Raw genomic sequence first — 20,465 nt, 5'->3', positions numbered from 1 at the left:
CACGATCTCACAGTTCTTAAGATGGAGCCCTGCTTCAGGCTGTGCACTGACAGCACGGAGCCTGCTTGGGTTTCTCTCTCTCCCTCTCTTTCTGTCCCTCCCCTGCGCTCTCTCTTTCTCTCTCAAAAATAAATAAATAAACATAAAAATAAAAGAATAGCAGGTGTGAAAGGATTTGGTGAGTATGGATAGAACTTCGCTCTGGAGGGCAGCGAATCGGGTTGGCAGGAGGAGGGAAAAGTGGGATCAAGGGAGGTGTTTCTTATTCTTTAAGATGAGGGATCTCAGACCTCGTCTGCATGCTCAGCGGAAGGGAGAGGGGGATGAGGCAGAAGAGAGGGTGGTCAGGACTGGAGCCCGTAGGCTGGTGAGAGGAGATGGCATCCGGTGTCCCCTGGAGGGTGGGCTCCTGATGGGAAGGAGCAGGGGGAGCACATCTGTATTTGGAGCGACTTCCCCAGTTTTAGCTGAAAGGCCCCTGTCCTGGGAAAGCTTTAAAACAGAAAGTTCCATGTCCCAGGGCCACTCCCCTCTCCCCTCTCCCAGTCCCAGGCAAACCAGGTCAGGTTTGAAGGGAGAGTTGGATGCTGGGAGGCCAAGGGGCTTGTTGGAGGGAAGATGAGGTAGTCTTTAATCGTTGGCTTCTATTTTCTGGGTGACATAAGGGCTGAGATCATGAACTGAGAGCAAAGAGAGGGAGGGAGGCTGGAAGGGAGAGGAAAAGTGGTAGGACAGCCATCTTGGGAGGGGGGAAAGGGAGCTCGCTAAGAAATAAGGTAGCATTTCTGGGCAGTGCTGGGTGGCAACTTGTGATCTGTGGTCACCCACGTCACGTGATAGCAGGCAGAGCGGCAGTGGGGTGTATACACTGGAAAACTCCAAATGGCTAACGTTCTGTCACAAGCGATTTGTTGGAACACGGGACGCTAATTGCGTTGTCCTGGAACATGGTGGAAAGGGGTACGTCAGCAGAAACACATTCCTGGTCTGTAGGACTTCCAGATGAAAACAGAGCCGCAGCCAACTCTCCTGAGAGTAGATTAGCAACACTTTCACTCAGACCTTTGATTTCTTCCCATAGGGGCTGTTCATAATTGTAGTGCAGACCCGGTCACGTTGTCCACACCCTTTGTAAGCATGGCACCCTTCCTCTCCTCTCCTGCCGAAACACCCCAGTGGCTTGCTCATACCAAATACTTCTTTGCAATTTGCAATTACGATGATCTGCAGAAGCAACAGCTTAACACGAACGGAAATAAAAAGTTACTGCCCGGCGTGATTTCACCGATCTTCGTGTTAAAGGAGTCCGGCCGGATTGCCGGTTTTGGTTTGTGCTGCCTCTTCTTTTGGCAGATTTTAGGCATTTAATCAACGTGGGTAATTCAGAAAGTAGCAAAGCATAAGGATTTGGAGTTACAACACCTGGATTTGAGTTATCCACGTACTGGATTTTGGGCAGGTGACCTTCTGAAGCGCCTCTAACCTGCCAGCCTCAGTTTCGTCATAAAAATGTGGCTAAACTTACCTGTGCCAGCTGCTTCATAAACTCTGTGAAGGAAAGTGTCGTGTGTCACACATAGGTTGGCTATTGCTCTGATTGTTTGCGGTGTGGTTCTGTGCCTTTCTTTGGTAGATTTCAATTCTGCAGCTTTAATAATAGGGACAGAGAAAACTGCCGATCCCCTGGGCGTGGTGGCTAAGCTCCTGATGACCGTCAGGAATGAGGCGCTGGACTAGGGACCAGGGATGAAGTGAGTGTAGAGTAGGGGTGGAGGGAGTGAGGCACGGGTGTGGGGTGGGGAATGTGGCAAGAGAGAAACTTCTGGTTGTAAGATACTGGGTGTGGAGTCCTTCCAGGCGTTGGTAAACCCTAGGGGCCGCCTTAAAATGGGATTATAGAAATAGTGTCCGGGGTCCTCTGTTTCAGAATGCAGGCTGCGATGAGGCCGGTTTGGAAAGAGTTGTATTTAAAAGTTTACATGCCTGTCACTTAAAGTTTTCGCCTTCAGCTATTCAGGAAATTCTACTCTATAAAGTGACTCATTCATTCCCTAAGGATTCTGCACAGCCAGGGTTTTACTGGGTCAACCGCAGAGACATCAATTCCTGGAAGATTGTTTCCATTTTGTCATGGACTATAACTTGGAGGTAATATTTTTGAACACCCAATTACGGAGAACTCGAAATACTTTTTAGAAATTAGCTCTTAAATCCTTAGGTGCTGTGTCCTATGACTATGGCAAGTAGAAATGCTTTATCATCTCTAGATTTGTTACTTGTTATTTAAAAATTAAAAAAAATTTTTAAATGTTTATTTTTGAGAGAGAGAGAGGCAGAGTGTGAGCGGCGGAGGGGCAGAGAGAGAGAGAGAGAGAGAGAGAGACAGAATCCAAAGCAGGCTCCAGGCTCTGAGCTGTCAGCACAGAGCCAGACACGGGGCTCCAACTCACAAGCTGTGAGATCATGACCTGAGCCGAAATTAGCTGCTTAACCGACTGAACCACCCAGGTGCCCCTAAAAATTTTTTTAATGTTTATTTATTTATTTTGAGAGAGAGATAGAGAAAGAGAGTGAGCATGAGCAGGGGAGGGGCAGAGAGAGAGAGAGAGAGAGAGGAAGAGAGAGAGAGAACCTCAAGCAGGCTCCGGACTCTGCTATGGGCCTGATGTGGGATTCAAACTCACAAACCATGAGATCATGACCTGAGCCAAAATCGAGAGTCAGACGCTTAATCAACTGAGCCAGCCAGCCCCTAAATTAGTTACTTTTAATGTGCTTAAAAAAGCAAGTTCACGTCCAATTCTACCACCATACAGACACCTCCCGTCCAGGAAATCCAACTTACCTCCAGTTACCGAGGGGGTCCTTTGGTCTTCTTTCCTTGATCTCAGCCTCTGTCTTCAAAATCCCATTATTTTCATCTCTCTGCTTTCCCAAGCTCAGGGCTTGGTCTCCTGCTCCTCTCTCACCAGCCACTAAAGAACTTTTATCCCCTCTTTAATCTTATTTATTTCCCTTCTTTAATTTTATCTATCTATCTATCTATCTATCTATCTATCTATCTATCTATCTATCTATTTTTAAAGTAAACTCTACCCCGGACATGGGGCTCGAACTCATAACCCAAAGATCAAGAGTCACACACTCCAGCAACCGAGCCAGCCAGATGCACCCCTCCTTTAATCTTTTTAAAAAGATACCACAAAAGCAAATTCTTACCAGTTATTTCAAATAACTCAAAACCGTCTATAGGTGTTTTTTTGGTTTGTTTTTTTGTTTCGTTTTGTTTTCTTCTGAGAGAGAAATAGAGAACAAGAGGAGGAGGGGCAGAGAGAGGGAGAGACAATCCCAAGCAGGCTCCGTGCTTTCAGTGCAGAGACGGATGCAGGGCTCAAATTCACAAACTGTGAGATCGTGCCCTGAGTCGAAGCCGAGAGTTGAACGCTTAATCGACTGAGCCACCCAGAGCCCCAAATAACTCAAAACTGCTTAAAATGAAAAGTAAAAGTCACCCCCACTGCTTTTCCAGAGTGGCCCCTACCCTCTCTGGGGAAACTCCCCAGGCTGAAGGCTTCAGGACTGTGTCTGTGGATCCAGGGCTCCAATTCTAGCCCTGGGAGCGCTGGTCCCTCCTTTCTGTTGGACATTGTCATGAGGGTCTCTCGTTTCAGACACAGCACGTCTTCAGAGTTGTTGACGGGACCCCCTGTGGATAGGATTTAAGTGACCTGCAAGAGAGGTTTCCTGTGTGTAGCCCTGGGAAATATATTTGAGCTCTGTGTTCCTCAGTTTCCTCATCTGTAACTTGGGGAGTTAGGACACCATGGGCCTCAAGCACTCTTTCCTCTAACTCATCTCTGTGTCTAGCCTCCTCTTCCTCAATTCATATTTCTTGTTTCTTTTCCTGCTGTTGTCTTTTTTTTTTTTTTTTTTTTTTGTCCAGCAGAAAAATGTCGAGGTGCAGACATCAAGACATCAGAGAGCTAGGGTCACCTTTGGGCTGACTAGCTGTGTGACCCTGCCAATCACGTGGCCTTTCTGGACCTGTTTTTTCATGCAAGAAATGAAGGACCAGGACTCTTTGATCTCCAGGAGACTTTCCGGTTCTGACACCCCATGACTCTCCTGACCTCCTCCTACCTAGGGGTGACCCCTCTGATCGTAAGGGAACCGTGAGCTCTGGGCATTTGCTGCTTTTAGCACAGGGTGGTGATAGTAGGTTTGGGGCAGGGGACAAACCAGGGAAGCTGGACCCTTCTCTAGAGTCCCTGAGTCAGCTCCTCATGGTCTGACTTCATTTTTTCATTGGGAGTGTTGTGAAATCCCAGAACATCGCCCACGCCCACTCTCAACCCTGAGTACATTTGGGGCGCATTCCAACACCAAGTAAGAGCCATTTGGAGATGACCTTGGAAACTCCTGCTCCTTGTCCTTGTGTGTGACTTTGAAGGGGGGCTAGAATGACTAGCCATCCCGGCTTGCCCTGGACTGTCCCGTGTCCCAGGAACCCCCACAGGGCACACCGGGGACGGTCGGTTCCCCTACTGCTCTGCCCTGTCAGGGCCTGGCTCACTTCCTGAGCGGGGTAAGTAAAGGACCCAGCGGGGCAGGGAGACTCAGAATCAGCCGGAAGGCTTGGTGGATGCGGATTCCTGGGCCCCACTCTGGAGAGCCTCTTCCGGTAGATCTGGGGCGGGGGACTGCGAATTGGCATTTAAAGGCTTCCAGGTGAGTCTGGTACAGGTGGATCAGTACCGCACCCTGGGACACACACGGTGCTTGGGGTAATGCGGGGAACAGGGTTGGCTCCTGCCCTCATGTTGCTTGTGACATGGGCAGAAGCCCCAGCAGGGAACTCAGCTCCCGTGTGGTAGAATATAATGGACACTGTAACATGAGTAGCACGAGGACCAAGATTCTTATTCCTCCTCCCACCCTCCCAAGTAATCCAGTGCTTACAAAGCTCGGCTTTGTTCATTAAGAGGGTTGACTTGGCATTTTTCGGCAGGGGGCCCGCAGGGAGTTTGAGTGAGTTGCCAGAGATGACCATTCCCTGCAGTTGACGGCAGACTCTCCCGTCCCAGAACTACCCCTGCTCTGTCTGCTGCACCGCGTGACCCTCTGGCGAAAGCGCGAGGGGACCACCTCTAAAGGGGACCGTCTCCACGGCCCACTGTGGCCCTGACCTTCCGGCATGGAGGGCGGGTGAGGAAAAGCAGCCTCGTTCTTGTTCTTGGTAGGGCAGCTGTCATTTCTGTTGCTTATGAGCTGCCCCTTTTTCTAAGGTGAACTGATGAGCTAGAGTCCCCCAGGGCACTTAGTCATGGGGATGATTTGAAGAGGACCCGAGATGGCCTGTAAAGGGCAAGCTTATTCTCTGGGTTCCGGTGGGTTCCCTCAGTCCCTGCTGCCACAGAACAAAATGGCGGAGGCGTCCCTCAGAGGGGAGAGGAGCAGAGCGACAGCTCCACAGGCCTTCAGATGAGGGACACGAGGTTCTTGGGGTCTTGGAAGGACATGTCACCGCTGGGGCTCCAGGAAGGCCAGCGTCCACGGCAGCCTGGAGCTGTGGGGCCGAGGGTCACCACTGGCCATGCTGACTCATCAAGCTGGTCTGGGAGCTGAGCTGAGGGCGGCTGTCTTAGTCTGTTTGGGCGGCTATGAGAGGATAGTATGGACCGGGCAGCTTATTAGCCACAGAAATGTATTCTTTGTAGCTCTGGAAGCCTGAGGTCAGGGTGCCAGCACAATTGGGTTCTGGCGAGAGCCCTCTTCTGGGTTGTAGCCTGCCCACTTCTCCCTGTGCCCTTACGCATTGGAAAAAGGTGAGGGAATTCTCGGAGGTCCCTTACATAAGAGGGCTAATTCCGTCACAAGGATCTCACCCTCATTCCTAATCACTTCCCAAAGGCCCCACCTCCTAATATCATCATGTTGTGGTGGGGGGCAGGTAGGGTTTCAACAGATGAATTTGGGCGGGGGGGACACAAACATTCAGTCCTTTGCAGCATCCTTCCAGGGGCTGGTGGCCTGGGCATCCCTAGTTGTGGGGTGTGATGGCTGTGAGCGCCAGCTCTGGAGTCGCCCTCCTTGGGTCGAATCCCGTATCAGTCGGTCACTTATCAGCTGGGATGACCTTGGGGAAGTCACTGACCTCTCTGGGTGGCAGTTTTCCTATTTGTAAAATGGAGTAAGGTTCCCTGTGCTGTTGAGAGGCTGGAATGAGAGAAGCCTGCAGACGGCTTAGCGCGGTGCCTGACGCACAATGAAAGCTAAGCTTTCTTGTCATTAGTGACAGAAAGTGGCAAAGACCCGGAATGAGGTCTGTATTCATTTGCTCAGGTTCCCATAACCAAATACCATAGGTTGTATGGTTTAAACAACAGAAAATCATCGTCTCACGGTTCTGGAGGCTGGAAGCCCAAGATGTTGGTGTCGGCAGGTCTGAGTGCTTCTGAGCTCTCTTTCTTTGGCTCGCCGATGGCCGCCTTCCCGCCCCGTCCTCACACGGTCTTTCCTCCATGCATGGTCGTCCTGTGTGTCTCTTTGTGGGTGCAAGTTTCCTCCTCTTACGAAGACACGGGTCAGGCTGGATTAGGGCCCACCCTAATGGGCTTATTGTAACTTAATCACCTCTTTAAAGGCCTTGTCTCCAAACAGAGTCACATTTTGAGGTGATATGGGGGTCAGGGCTTCAACATACGGATTTAGGGACACAATTCAGCCCATAACAAGGGCCAGTCTCAGGGCCAGGATATCTGAGGGTCAGACACAAAAGGCCCCCTCTAGGGAGCCAGACGTGAGAGTGAGGCCCAAGCTTGTCTGGGGGCCCGCGCTGTGGTCGCCCAGACAACCCATCCTATCGGGCCATGCTGCTGAGTGCAGCGTATTTAGGATTATGGTGGATGGCTGGGTTTGCCTGGGCTCCAGCCTGGCAGGTGTGGTTGAGGTCAGCTCCATGGGTGGAGTGAGGAGGTGGGTGTGGGGATAAGGAAGGGAGAGCAGACAGTGGCTCTCGAAGAAACAGGAAGATCACATCCTTGGGAATTGGGAGACAAAACAAAGCCAAGGTTGGGGGCCCTGGGCCCCCGGCCCAGCTCTTTAGGGTCCATAAGACTCTTGCTTGCTTTCAGTGGGGTCAGGAAACCCTTTTAAAGAAGCCAATGTGATAAGTGGTCCAGTATAGGCATCCATGCATTTTCTTCTGAAGTGCAAATTTGAGCTTCAGCAGAGAACCAGCTGTAGGTCTTTAACTTCTCGGAGCCTTTTTAAGGACAGGCCTGGAGCCCAGCATGCGGGCAGGTGTCAGTCCACTAAATTTCAACCCCAGGATGAGCTTGTGAGGGTCACTTGTCAAGCCCCCACCTCTCCCCTCCCACATTTCTCTGCCACAAGGGTTCCCCCCCACCCCCCCCGAGCTATTTTGTGGACATCCCCATCATCCTGGCAGATCTGTCCCTGTGGATCACGAAAGCCCGGATTCCTGGACTCAGCATCCCTTTGCCTGCCATCGGGATTTGATTTTGGCCAGAGGCACCCCCCCCCCCCCCCCCCAGGATGGAGCAGCCTGTTGCTGGAGCGAGGGTGGGCAGTTCCTGCTGTCACGACCAACATCCCAGCTCTCTCACCTTGATCCTCTTACTCACGTCTTGTATTATTTAAATGGCTTGGGTTTTGATAGTCTCTCTGCTCATAGTCATCCTGAGCGGGCTGGAGGTTGAAGATGGCATTCTTTCCAAACATTTGGCTGCCTCGGAACTGGCTTAGAGTTTCTGACCGTGTGCATGGCAGAGGGTCTCTGGATGCAGTCTTCTTACAGAGATGTGTTCCTGGGGCAGAGCTCCTGAATCCAGTCTGGAATTCAGACTGTATCGCCTACTTAAAGGGTCTTCTCAAGCCACCCCCTCCTCTGGGGGAGCAGAGACACCCTGGAACACCAGCTTGTAACCTTCTTGGAAGGCAGCGGTGCGATGCCAGGTGCAAGTCCTGGGTTCGAATCCCGGCTCTGCCGTTGATGGGCGGGGTCTCCTGGGGTGTTTCTGAGTCTGTTTCTTTGTTCCTGACACACATTAAGTGCTCAGAAATCATGGCTGATTTTATTTTTATTATTGTTATCACCCGTTCAACGTCCTCAGCCCAAATGGCATTGAATACAGCGGTTTTCCCTGGAAGGAGGATAAGTAACTGCCCTGGGGCCACGCTGGTCATCAGGGAAGCCGAGTGACGAGCTGGACAAGAGCGATAACAGCCAGCTCTGAGGCATCACTTGATGAAAGAGCGATCTGAACCGTGGGAGAAAGTGGAGACAGGTGTAATATATCTTAAGCACTCCTTCTGACATGTCAGGATAACGCTGTTCGCTCTTCTGGATGCAGTACCTAGATATGGATGGGGTTTGGAGACGGGATGCTCCTGGGACATCTGACTTTGTTTTGGGTCACTGACGGGCCTAGGGTTTTCCTACTATTCTTGCAAAATTTGCTGAAACCCCTTTTACGACTTCACACGTCCCATCATGTGAGCCCTGGGGAGAGCTCAGACTCCGGGGATGGGGGTTGTCCAAGTCACCTGCTGTCTTTGATCTCTGTCACCCCTCAGCGTGGGAAGTCTTAGGTGGAGGTCAAATAGCACCATGGCAGGGACCGACTGTGAAGGCACTGGTGACCGCTCTGACACTGCCTGCCTGCCTTCCCCACCTTCCAAATAAAAGCAGCTGGTAGGAAACGACAGGATTCCAACCGACCTCCCCAATCCACCATCACGTGGGATCGGAGCCCCCTCTGGAACAGGCATGGTAGGCAGAACTGCAGGCTCCAAGGGGGGTTGCTTCCAAATCCGGCTCCCCACCTTACAAGCCATTCTTTTTTTTCTTTTTTTAATTTTTTTTAACGTTTATTTATTTTTGAGACAGAGAGAGACAGAGCATGAACGGGGGAGGGGCAGAGAGAGAGGGAGACACAGAATCGGAAGCAGGCTCCAGGCTCTGAGCCGTCAGCCCAGAGCCCGACGCGGGGCTCGAACTCACGGACCGTTCGAGAACTCACGGATCGTGACCCGAGCTGAAGTCGGACGCTTAACCGACTGAGCCACCCAGGCGCCCCACGCCATTCTTAATTAATCTCTGTTTCCCCCTCCTAGAAAGGGGGACAATAAAACCATGCACATCATAGCACCGTCACATGGATAAGATGAGAGTAGAGGGGTGCCTGGGTGGCTCAGTTGGTTACGCATCTGACTTCGGCTCAGGTCACGATCTCACAGTTCCTGAGTCCTAGCCCCACGTCCGGCTCTGTGCTGACAGCGTGGAACCTACTTGGGATCCTCTCTCTGTCTCTGCCTCTCCCCATCTTGCGTGTGCATGCACACTTTCTCTCTCTCTCAAAATAAATCAATAAACTTGAAAAAAGAGAGATGAGATTATAAATGTGAAATACTGGGCAAGTAGGAAGAAATGTTATCTGTTACTGTTCTTACTCTCTTTGGGGTGGGATTTGCAATCTGCCCACAGCCATCCTATGAGGTGATTATTATTATTAAAGGCTTTTAGTCTTCTAGAGAGCCTTATTTTTTTTTAAGTTTATTTATTCTTTATTCTTTATTCTTTATTTTGAGAGAGAGAGAGAGAGAGAGCTCAAGTTGTGAGGGGGAAACAGAGAGAGAGAGGGAGAGAGAGAATCCCAAGCAGGCTCTGTACCTGTTAGTATAGACCCTGACTTGGGGCTCGAACTCAGGAACCTCGAGATCATGACCTGAGCTGAAGTTAGATGCTTAACCGACTGAACCACCCAGGTGCCCCTAGAGCCTTATTTATTTTTTTTTAAGATTTTAAGTAATCTCTACACCCAACGTGGGGCTGGAACTCACAACCCTGAGATCAAAAGCTATACAGGCCCCCAACTGAGCCAGCCAGGCATCCCCTAGAGAGTCTTATAAATAAGCAATTGTTCTAAGCCATCTAGCAACTGTCCTGCCAGGTGGTTGGCTGGGCAAGGACCTGGGGTGGGCCCAGGGTGAGGGTCTGGGGCTGTGGAGGGCCCTGGAAGAGACAGTGGACCAGAAAACAACCTTTCTCTGACCCGACATTTTGCCCTGGGCTGTGTTCCCCAAACCACGCAAGTTATTTAAACCGAAGTCTCGCCCCCAGGATTGTCTCGCCTCCAGGATTGTTCTGAGTTTCGGTGGAGGAGAGATGGGTTGAGACCCGTCCTTAGAACATGGAGGTGGTAGCGCTGGCCCACAGCTAGAAGGGCTGGCTGAGATGTTGGCTCTTCCTGGAATCCGAACTGACCTCTCCACCAACCTTCCCCATGACTGCTTTTTGGAAATGTGATGAGCTTTTGATATTTACTTCAGTCAGTGTCGCCGGGTGGCCGCTGCTGCGCTAAGCGCCCGGAATGCAAATAGGGGAGAGATGTCCCGGTCTGTAAGTCCAGGGAGCCTAGCTAGGGCTGGCTGGCGGTTCTGGGCCTCTCTGCTGACAACTTCCGGTCTCCTGCCTGGTGGACAAGGGCGAGGAGGGTGTTCTGCTCGTGCGGACAGCAAGGTGCCTTCAGGAAATGGGTGGCCTTCAGGAAATGGGTGGCCCCAGTTGGGAGGAGTGGGTGGCGTGGGTGGGCCAGGGAGTCCTAATCTTTGGGGAGGGGGGAGCCACTGGAGGTGTTAATACGGGGAAATGACAGGAGCTGGCTTTTGGTTTTCTTATAATTACAACAGCCATCACAATGATCGGTATTGAGCACTGTCTTGGGATAGGCATTAGCTAAGTGCTTTGCCAAATTCTCTCGTTTAAGCCCCCTTTGCAGACGAGGCTGGGAAGGTCCACAAAGCCCAGTCACATAGCAGCAGACAAACCCATGTCTATCCAACACCAAAGGCCTTGCTATGAACTGCTCCTCAACCTTCCTGAATCTCAGAGTCCTCATCTATAATACCTCCCGCACAGAGTTGTCTTCGTAACTTGGGGAGGATGGTTGGCACTTGCCACAGTGCCTGGCATGTTGTAAATGCTCAGTAAATGTTGGTCACTCTTGTTTTTGTTATTGTTGCTATTATCTGTTGGAGAGAGTGGCCGCGGGCATGCCAGGTGCTGGGTGGTACCTTTGGGTTGGAAACCACATGGGCTGGCGTGAGTAAACTGAGCTAATAAAGCCACTCCTTCCAGAGCAGGGTGCTGACCGGGGTTCAAGGCCGCAGTCTGCCTGCACCCACCCCCATTGCTGTGGTTACCGACCTGGGCATCTCGTTCTCTCTGTCGCGGGTGCCTCTCCAGCTCAGGTCCGGGTGACCCCGTTCCCACCTGGGATCGTTCCACGACTGCTTCTCTGAGGCTTTCTGCTACGTCCCCTCTCTCCATCTGCACTGGCTTCATCTCCAGGCCACCCCCATCTCTCAACGGGGTGACTGCGAGTCCACACTGCCTCTCCCCTTCCACTCTGGCTCCAAATTCCAGCCTCAGTGATCTTTAAGGAACACAAATTCCATGGTTAATCATCTTATCTGATGACTTCCAACTGCACTCTTAGCAGAGCAGCCAGCACCTTCCCAAGGCTTACTGGGTTCTGCAAGGATCTCAGCTTCATTGGACTCCCCTCCCCTTCACTCACTTCTCTCTCTCTCTCTCTTTTTAAGTTTATTTATTTATTGAGAGAGAGAGAGAGAGAGAGAGAGAGAGAGAGAATCCCAAACAGGCTCTGAGCTGTCAGCATGGAGCCTGATACAGGGCTCAAACTCACGAACCGTGAGATCATGACCTGAGCTGAAATCAAGAGTCAGGCACTCAACCGACCGAGCCGCCCAGGCACCCCCATAACTTGTAACTTTCTATTTGTTCATTGTGTCCCCTGCTTGAGTGTCAAATCTAGGAGGCCAGCCAAGCACATAGAAGTTGCCAGTGGGTATTTGTGGAGTTAGCCAACAGGTAGATGAAGAGGGCACACCCACCCAGGAGCATGGCCCTCCATGGATATGGAGGACAGGGATATTCAAGGGGTGGGCAGAGGGCCTGCCAAGGAGTCAAGGAGACTTGAGAATGAGAGCCAGGAGGGAAATGTCAATAACCAAGAAAAGAGTGACAACTCGGCTGGGGATGCTTTTGGCTGCAGGTAACGGCAAACGTGTCCAGTGGTATAGACACAGATGAACTTTTTCACGGTCGGAATGTTCAGCGGCCAAGCTCTGGGCCGGTGTTGCTGAGGTGTTCCTGGCCTTCCGTCAGCCTCCAACATCACATCCTCACACAGCTGAGTTCAAAGACAGGAAACAAGGAGCAGCATGGGACAGACATCTTCTGTCTTATTGTTGTACATGTCTCTCTCTTATTGGTGGGGGGTGGGGGTGGCGGAGGGGCTGTCCCCAGAAGATCCCAACCGACGTCCCTCTATATTCCACTGGTCAGAAAGGACGCAGGCCTGCCTGCCCTTGGACCAGGGCCGGTGCCCATCTTGCTGAAATAAAAGAATCTCTTTCCTGTCCTTGGACAAAGTTGGGCTCGTGCCAGCTAAGGAGAAGGGGAATGGCTTTTGAGAAAACAATGCAAAGCGCTTGCCCTAAGCACATTTCACAAGGAGGGGTTTTTTTCTGTTGGTGTAACTGATGCAGGGAGGTCAGATAGGATGGGTATTGAGCAGTGGCTGCTGGACTTGATGCTTAAAGACTATGTGTGGCCCTTGAGAGAGCATCTCCCACTGGTTTGGGCTGCCCTCTGTGGGGGCTTAGGAATTAGCGGGAGAAGTTGCGGAGAGCAAGGTAGACCACCGGGAAGTTTGGTGTTAAAGGTAAGAGGAAGGATGGGACGGTCTCTGGCCACGGGAGGCAGACACAACGAGGTTTTCCCAGTTTGGGGCAAACTTGAAGATGTTTATTGGACGAGCCAAGGAAGCCAGTGGGAGAGAGGGGGAAGCAAGATGGCGTAGTTGATTCCCTTGTCCCCGAAAGAGGCACAGGGATGGGGTCAAGTGCACAGGAGGCGGTAGCTGTTACTGGGCAGAGCAGAGAGGCTTTTCTGGAGACTCAGAGGCCTTCTGAGATGGGAGAAGGGTGGCAGGATGGTGAAGATGCCCAGGAGGGATGAAGATTCCCTTCACTCTCCTTTGTGGGACAACGGGTTCATTTAGAGAGTGAACCTGTGAACTTGAGCTTTCCAGCACTTTTGTTTTGACAATCGGACATAACAGACTAAACAAAAACAAAAACAGAAACAACCTCCACCCCCAAAACCCAATCCATTTGTGTGGTCCTCCACTGGGAAGTCCAAGGACAAAGGCTGATCCTTGGGTTTTCTTGTTCAGACAGCCTCACAGCACACGGTCAGGGGAGTGGTCATTCCATCATGCCGTCCAGAGACTGCAGGTCACTTAACAGACCACGCAGAGCTTCCAGATCCTTCAGCGGATGGGCAGCAGGGTGGAGGGGGTGGGGCACACGAAGTAGGGCACAGAGGGCTTGGGTCCCAGGTCCAGGCGGACCACTTACAAGCTGGGGTTCACTGGTGTCCTCCAAGCCTGCAACCCCATCTGCAGAGGGTTGGAGGGTGACAGCTCGTCTTCTCCCTCCTCTGCCCGCAGGTTTACAACGCGCATGCTCCTTACAGGGAATTAGGGGAATGCCTTCCTGCCCCCTCCACCAGCCCTCGCTGGGGAGTTTTGACTCTGCTCAGTACCCGTTGGAACAGGACGGTGTTTTCTTTCACCACTCACCCTGGTCCCTCACTGCTGGCATCTTTTCCCCTTTGTTTTTGGGAATGATGGCAGAGGGCCCAGCTAGGACGATTGAGAGCCAAACCTTTCTCCTCTATTTATCCTCATGGTAGCCATGGAGGCAGCAAAAAGCAAGCAGAAGTTTGACTAGATATATGAGCTCAATATTCCACAACATTTGAAGCTGGTGCCTACTTACGTAGGCGGCATAAAACACAACATTATGTTAAAATGAAGAATAGCCCCAACAGGGGGGAGAAAAAAAGTGCATTTTTAAGAAAAAAATCTCAGCGGGAACATTCAGATGCTAAGTTGGTAAGATTGACATCGGCTCTGCGTGTCTCCCCTCCCGACAGCGCGTTAGCGTTCGTCCCCATGGTGTCCTGTGTCTCGGGGTGCAAGTTCTGAAGGGGACACATCGTCTCTCGGGTCACTCTTTTTATCTGACACGTGGGGGTGACTCCAGGAGGGCTCTGCGCGTGTCTCATGGTGTCGTAGGGGAGGCTGACGTTCGTAAGAAGCGCGGAGCGGGATCATTTTAGTCCCGTCAAAACTGCCCCAGTCAGATCAGTCCGGCCCGGCGCTCGGTCGCCTGGACCCCCCTTCGTCACGACTAAAACGTGACTAGCGGTGGCGTCTCCCTCGTGGGGTGGCTGTGGGGGTTCCACGAATCTACACCTGTAAAACGTCTAGAAAAGCGCCCAGATGGTATCAGTTAGTCAACCGACAAACACAGAGTGCCCGTAGCTTGTCGGCTGTGCCTCGTGGGAAAGGAAGCCCCAGAGGGCGGCTCTGTGTCTAGGAATCAGCATCTAGCTGGAGAAAGAACACGGACCTGGTGGGAATCAGTGGAGAACCAGTGCAGCCTCCAAGCCCTGCCTTTCCCCACGGCCTGGACGTCCTGGAGGGCCAGCAACTGCTGGGTGGGGTGTGCTGTCGGCCCAGCCCTGCTTACTCTCCTGGCAGCCAAAGCCAGGAGAAAGGAGAATCTGGTATTCATTGTGTGGTTGTTTCTAATTTCCTTCTGCTTTCGAGATCCTCTTCTGACGGAGAACAATGCCCTGAACAAGGCTCCGGCTTCCTTGGCCAGGCACCCGCCCTGCTGTGGGGGAGGCAGCGCCCAAGAGAATGCAATGGCGGGCACTCCAAGGGCAGAGGGCCTTTGACTCCTGTCCTCTGAGAGTGCTGGGGATGGCGAATCCCAGCCTCTGGTTTGCTGTTAGATCCCTGGGGATTTGAGCGAGTCCTCTGCCCTCCCCTAGACACCCCCCCCCCCACCCCATCTCATTTATGAGTATTGTTTTTAAACTGTCCCTATTTGCCAAGGAAGGACAGTCCTCCCTGTATCACCTTCCGGGGCCACCAGGCTGGGCCATGTACCCCAGCAGGAGGGGGTGGTGTTGGGTCCTTGACAGCATTCCCCTGGCCAGGGCCAGCTCACAGCCCGGCGCCTGGGAGGGATCCTCAGCAGAGGGTCCTGGGCGGACATTCCCCCCCCCCAGCCAGTGATGTGCAGATTTTGTGGAGGCAGAAGACCCAGGACTGGGTCCAAAGAAAGGGCGGGGTTTCCTCATTCCTTTCTGTCTTCATACTTGGCCTCTTGTTTGTGGGTCTCAGTATGTTTATCGGCCTCACTGGGTTTCTCCGGAAAGTGGAGAGAACCCAGAATTGAGTGACCTTCATGTGGAATGGGGCCAGAGGAGGCCGGAGGGCTGACTAGGTTCTCCCGATCCGCAGGGCTTCGCTGCGGGAGGTGCTGTGGGGGCGGCAGGTGGGAATCGGAGGCACAAGGGCTCCAGCAGCGAGGTCGCCTCTGAGCTGGGACCAGACCGGGTGGGTCGCCCACGCTTAAGTCCATCCGGTGCCACCGTCACCCTCGCTGCACATCCACATGCCCTCCGTGCCCTGTTCATTTCATCATCCTCTTGAAGTAGATTTATTAAAAAAAAAAAAAAATCCTCACATTTAATTAAAAAGAAATCTTTTTAATTATGGTCACTACCATAAATGAAATCCCACAAAATGTCTAGTAATTGTCGACACAAGTTCGTCACGGTGAAAATGCAAATATTCATCACGGAGCTGCTAAAATCTTGGGCTTTGTGTATGTTCCTGGTGGTCTCCGTGGGTGTCTGGTGGTGATGCTGGGGGTGAGCTTGATGTTGGCAAGATGTAACGAGTGGGGTGATTCGTGCCGACTGGTGACTCCATCAAAGACGTTCCGGGAAGGCATCCCTGCTGCTCGACCAGAGGCCCCCCGGCAACGTGTCAGCATCTTCAACGTGGGGGAAACGCAGTGTCTCCTTCAGAGGCTGGGCGAGGTTGGACTGAATTCATCTAAGGTGGTGTGAACAGTGCCTAGTGCATAGTAAGCGCTCAGTTAAGTGCTAACAGCCGCCATGACTTGGGAGATCCCAGCTGAGGGCTGCCCTGGGTGGGGGGGTCCCCTCAGCCGCAGGCTTGGTGACAGGGGCGGGGACAGACATGATCTCCAGGCCCCTCCCGCTCTCCACCCATCTCTCTTGCTCTCCAACTCCCCAGTTGGAACAGGTGCGGCCAGGCGGGATGCCCATCAGTTAGAGAATTAAAACGAAGATGTGGTCATGGCATTAGTCATCGCGAAACTCCCCTGTTGGGATGGGTGGTCTTCTGTGTCCCCTGGAGGCTCCGGAATGGACTCTCAGGGACGACCGCTGGTGTGCACACGCTGGGGGCTTGTCGGATCTGCGTCTGCTGCTCTGTCTGAGCAGCCCTGGTTGTTTCTGGAATGGGATGTGTGGCTTGGAGGGAGAAAGTTGCTGTGGGAAGCAGTCCCAGGTTCCCTGGTGGGACTGGAAATTCTGCCTCAAGCCCTGGAATTTGGACTTCCTGTTTGGCCTGGCTTTGTTCCCCCACATATTTGGCTCTGGCACATCCTCTCCCTCCCCTCTCGGGATCCGTTTCCTCATCTGTAAAATGAGGGGGTTGCACTAGATCGTATCTAAGGCTCCTTTAAGCTTGAAAAAGCTATGATTTGCCTCCCACTCCCTCACTGTTCCCTCAGGCCTCTTGATTGACAGAAGGAAGGTGGGAAGGAAACAGGAGGAACCAGAAGAGCCAGGAAGCTGAAGAGCCTCCAGCATACTGGATGGGCTCACCGCACAGGCTTTTCCAGCCCCCAAATCCAAGGCACTGAGGCTGGGATAAGCCTGCGTGAGGGGAGGAAGGGGCGAAGGGAGGAGAAAGCAAAGGTGTCACAGTAAGTGCCCTAGAGATGGCAAGTGGCTAGGCAAATAAATGATGATAAAAGGGCAAATCCGGGGAGAAAAGAACACGCTCAGGGGAAGGGTTTATAAAGAGGGACCGCGAGAGTTGCTAGGATGGGAAGAATGTGTTGCACAGTGATCACAGCTCGGGTTGTGGGAGTAGGCTGCCGGCTGGAGAGTGTCAACAGGGTTGGGGGGACAGATGGCCTCCCTTCTCCTTTCCAGGTCATTTTGGAAGATGCCCCTTCCCCTCATTAGGGGTGCCTCCTCTGGAATTACAGCAATGCAGTCAGTGCGTAATGGCGTCTGTGGATGCTCTAAGGCGGCCTTAGGATAACGGGCTAGATGGCCCGAAGACAGGTGGACATTATCCTGTGAGTAACGACACGTGAGCCAGTCGTGGTGCGTTTTTCCAGGCGACCTGTGCTCCTTATTGAAATAGCAGCCAATTGGTTGTCTCCAAGTCTAGGGGAAGATACTTAGAAAGCGAGAGTAAAAGAAATGAACATAGAGAGGGTGTCTTCATGACCTTGGGGTGGGCAAAGATGTCTAAAACAGAACACCCAGAGCACTAACCACAGAAGAAAATTGATAGCATTTTATGAAAAATCACCACCTCTCTTCGTCAAGAAGTACTGTTAAAAACATGGAAAGGCAGGGTGCCTGGGTGGCTCAGTCGGTTCAGCATCCGACTCTTGGCTTTGGCTCAGGTCGTGATCTCCCAGTTCGTGGGATCGAGCCCTGAGTCCGGCTCCGGACTGAGCATGGAGCCTGCTTAAGATTCTCTCTCTCCCTCTTTCTCTGCCCCCGCCCCCCACCGTGTTCTCTCTCTCGCTCTCTTTCTCAAAATAAATAAATAAACTGTTAAAAAAAAAAAAAAAAAACCACGAAAAGGCGAGCCTCAGACCCGGAAGAAGAAATCTGTAACACATATATCCAGCCAAGTATTTGTTTTCAGGATATATAAAGAACAACTGTAAATCAGTAAGAAAAAGACAATGACCCCATACAAATTGGGCAAGAGGCTTAACAGACACTCATAAGATAGTATATCCAGGTGACCAAACAAACTATCACCATCACAACGTGATGATGATCACATTGATTTTAAAAAAATGAAAAGGACGACCTGGGTGGCTCCGTCGGTTGAGCGTCCAAACTCTTGATTTTGGCTCAGGTCATGATCTCACGGTTGTGGGGTTGAGCCCTGGAGTCGGGCTCCCGGCTGAGCCTGGGGCCTGCTTGAGATTCTCTCTTTCCTTTTCTCTCTCTGCCCCTCCCCCTGCTTGTGTGCACGTGCGCTTGTTCCCTCTCTCTCTCTAAAGAACAAAACAAAACGAAACATCGAATGGGGAAACTTCCCATGAATTTGTTCTGGTTGGGAGACGACCTGTGGTTTCCCATTCACCTGCTCATCCTGACTGTTCTGGGTTGTAAGTTCTCTGAGAAGGAAATACTGAGCATTGGCCACAGCAGTGAATATCGTGAGCCAAGCCTGGGCCCCATCCCTGCTCCTCTGAAATTGGGAGGCTCTCGGGAAGTTATTTAACTTCTCAAAGCCTTTGTTTCCTTGTCTGTAAAAAGGCGACTGTGGTACTTACCTTAGAGTTTCATCGCGAGGGTTGAATGAGGTCATACCTAAGAAGCACTCAGCTCAGCACCCGGGTCATAGCAAGTGCCCAGTAAAGGACTGGGTAGCAATGGCAGAGCCGACACTGAACTGATTCTACCTAGGTCTCTTAAAGAGGCTCAGCACCTTTCTCCTCGAAACGATTTAGCACACGTTTGAAAAAAAGTTACGCTAATGTTATCTCCGCAAAGTAGAGCCATTTTGTGGATGGGGCGGAGTCTCAGTGCTTCAGTAAGGTGTGGGGGGAGGGAGGTCATCTTCAGCTGGACTGGGCAGAGAGAGGTGTTAAAGCTGGTGGGACTGTCAGCAATGCGTAAGATTTTTGTCACAGAGAGAGGACCAGGAAGGTCATTCAAATTTGGGGGTTGGGGGAGGGAGGTGGTACCCGGAGGGCAAAGGTGGAGTCTGGGAATGGTGAGCAGGCCGTTTTGAGATGACGCCTAAGATTTATGGAGGATCTAGTGGAAGATAAGGTTGGAAAGGAAGACTGGCTCAGGTGAGATTCCCCCCCTGCCAGGGAACCCAGACGTTTTCTACAGGAAGAGAAGTCGCTGACCATTGCTGAGCAGGGAAGGTACAAGATGAAGCCGGGATGTGCAGACCCACAGGGGAGGTCAACGTGACCTGGGCCAGGAGGCCATGGAGGAGGGGAAACATGCAGGTTCAGGTGGGAAGGAGTTCTATGTGATCTGGGCAGAAGCAGCGGGATGGAAATGAAAGGGTAAGTAGATGGGGAGGAGCGGGATGGACTCCTGAAGTCTTGGAGCCAGTTTCTTGAGTATATGAAGCAGAGAGAAGGTCGGGGCGGGGATGCCAATGAAAGGGATTTCTCAACGGTTCCACCACCGGGGGTGGGGGGTGGGGGGATGCATCTCATCCCTTCCCGGGCCCTCACCTTCAAAGTCTGCTATTTGCACGTCCCCAAGAACACACTGCCCTCTTCCGGGTTCAGGCTTAGTACGGGACACCCAAAGAACGGACACAGCCTTTCTACAAACTTCCTTTCCACCCTCGCCGCCTGGGAACCACACGGAGGGAGGTGTGTCAAGACCAAAACTGCGCCAACAGCAGAACCGTTTCCCAGTCTCCCCCTCCCAGAGACACAAGAGTTTGGCTGGATGCTCTGCCGAGGGGTCGGAAGGGTCTTTCGGCCGCCTGTGCAAAGCTAAGGAACGGCCTCCTGATTTTATGGAGAGACGCAAACCGTGTTTGGAATAAATATCCCTTGGTTATTGTTGTTTTACAGGGCTGTAGCAGTGGCCAGGAAGAAAACCGCCCCCTCTGAAAGTTGTTTTGGTGACTGTTCTTTGGAGCATTGTTCTAAAAATGGGAAATTACATATTGCCGTGCCAAAGGAAACAAACACCTGCACTTAAAGGAATACCTTCCACGAGGTGGCTCTCAGAGCCCCAGCCAGTTCTGGACGCGGGGCTGTTACACAAGTTTCACTTGGTGCTTTCTTCACTTTTAAGGGGATCGGGTGCTTCTCCATTCGTAACCAGGGTGGGCTTTGGCGACTATGGGGCTCCGGGGGCTTTGTCTTTTACTCATTCACTCAATAAACATCTATCGAGCATCTCCGTTGGGTCAGTGTTGATGGATTTCACTACTCCCTTCTCTGGCCTTGTTAAAAATCACCCAGAGAATTGGCCGCAGGCAGGCGGCTCTCTGGTTACTTTTTGTCAATTTTCAGAGTCAGTGCACGACTTCCGCCTCTAAATGATGGGCAGCTAGCGAGAACCCCCCAGCGCATTCTCTCCTTCCTCTTCTTTCTCCTCTCCCCCTCTCCCTCCTTTCTCATTCTACTCTATCGATCTACAAAAATAAAAACGCTATTCTTAACATGTCAGTCAATACATTTCTTTACACATATGATTTTTCAAACTTTCCAGTTAT

The 20,465-nt window shown here is 51.9% G+C and overlaps 1 long non-coding RNA gene across 2 annotated transcripts in view; it reads left to right on the top strand.

The window, feature by feature from the left end:
- The window catches only part of LOC107180539, a 52,562-nt gene extending 32,415 nt beyond the window's left edge, over positions 1 to 20,147 (top strand). The window contains exons 4-5 of one of the 2 annotated variants that reach the window (XR_006208061.1): positions 19,087 to 19,290; positions 19,816 to 20,147. This is a non-coding gene — a long non-coding RNA (uncharacterized LOC107180539). Of the gene's footprint in view, positions 1 to 19,086 lie in introns of both variants that reach the window. The other variant, XR_001511295.2, reaches the window with a different exon arrangement.
- Positions 20,148 to 20,465: the final 318 nt, after the last annotated feature.

This window comes from Panthera tigris, chromosome D1, assembly GCF_018350195.1.
Source record: "Panthera tigris isolate Pti1 chromosome D1, P.tigris_Pti1_mat1.1, whole genome shotgun sequence".
Classification (NCBI taxonomy): Eukaryota; Metazoa; Chordata; class Mammalia; order Carnivora; family Felidae; genus Panthera; species Panthera tigris.
The sequence above is the reverse complement of the archived record's forward strand: the minus strand, read 5'-3'. Positions and strand labels throughout refer to the sequence as shown.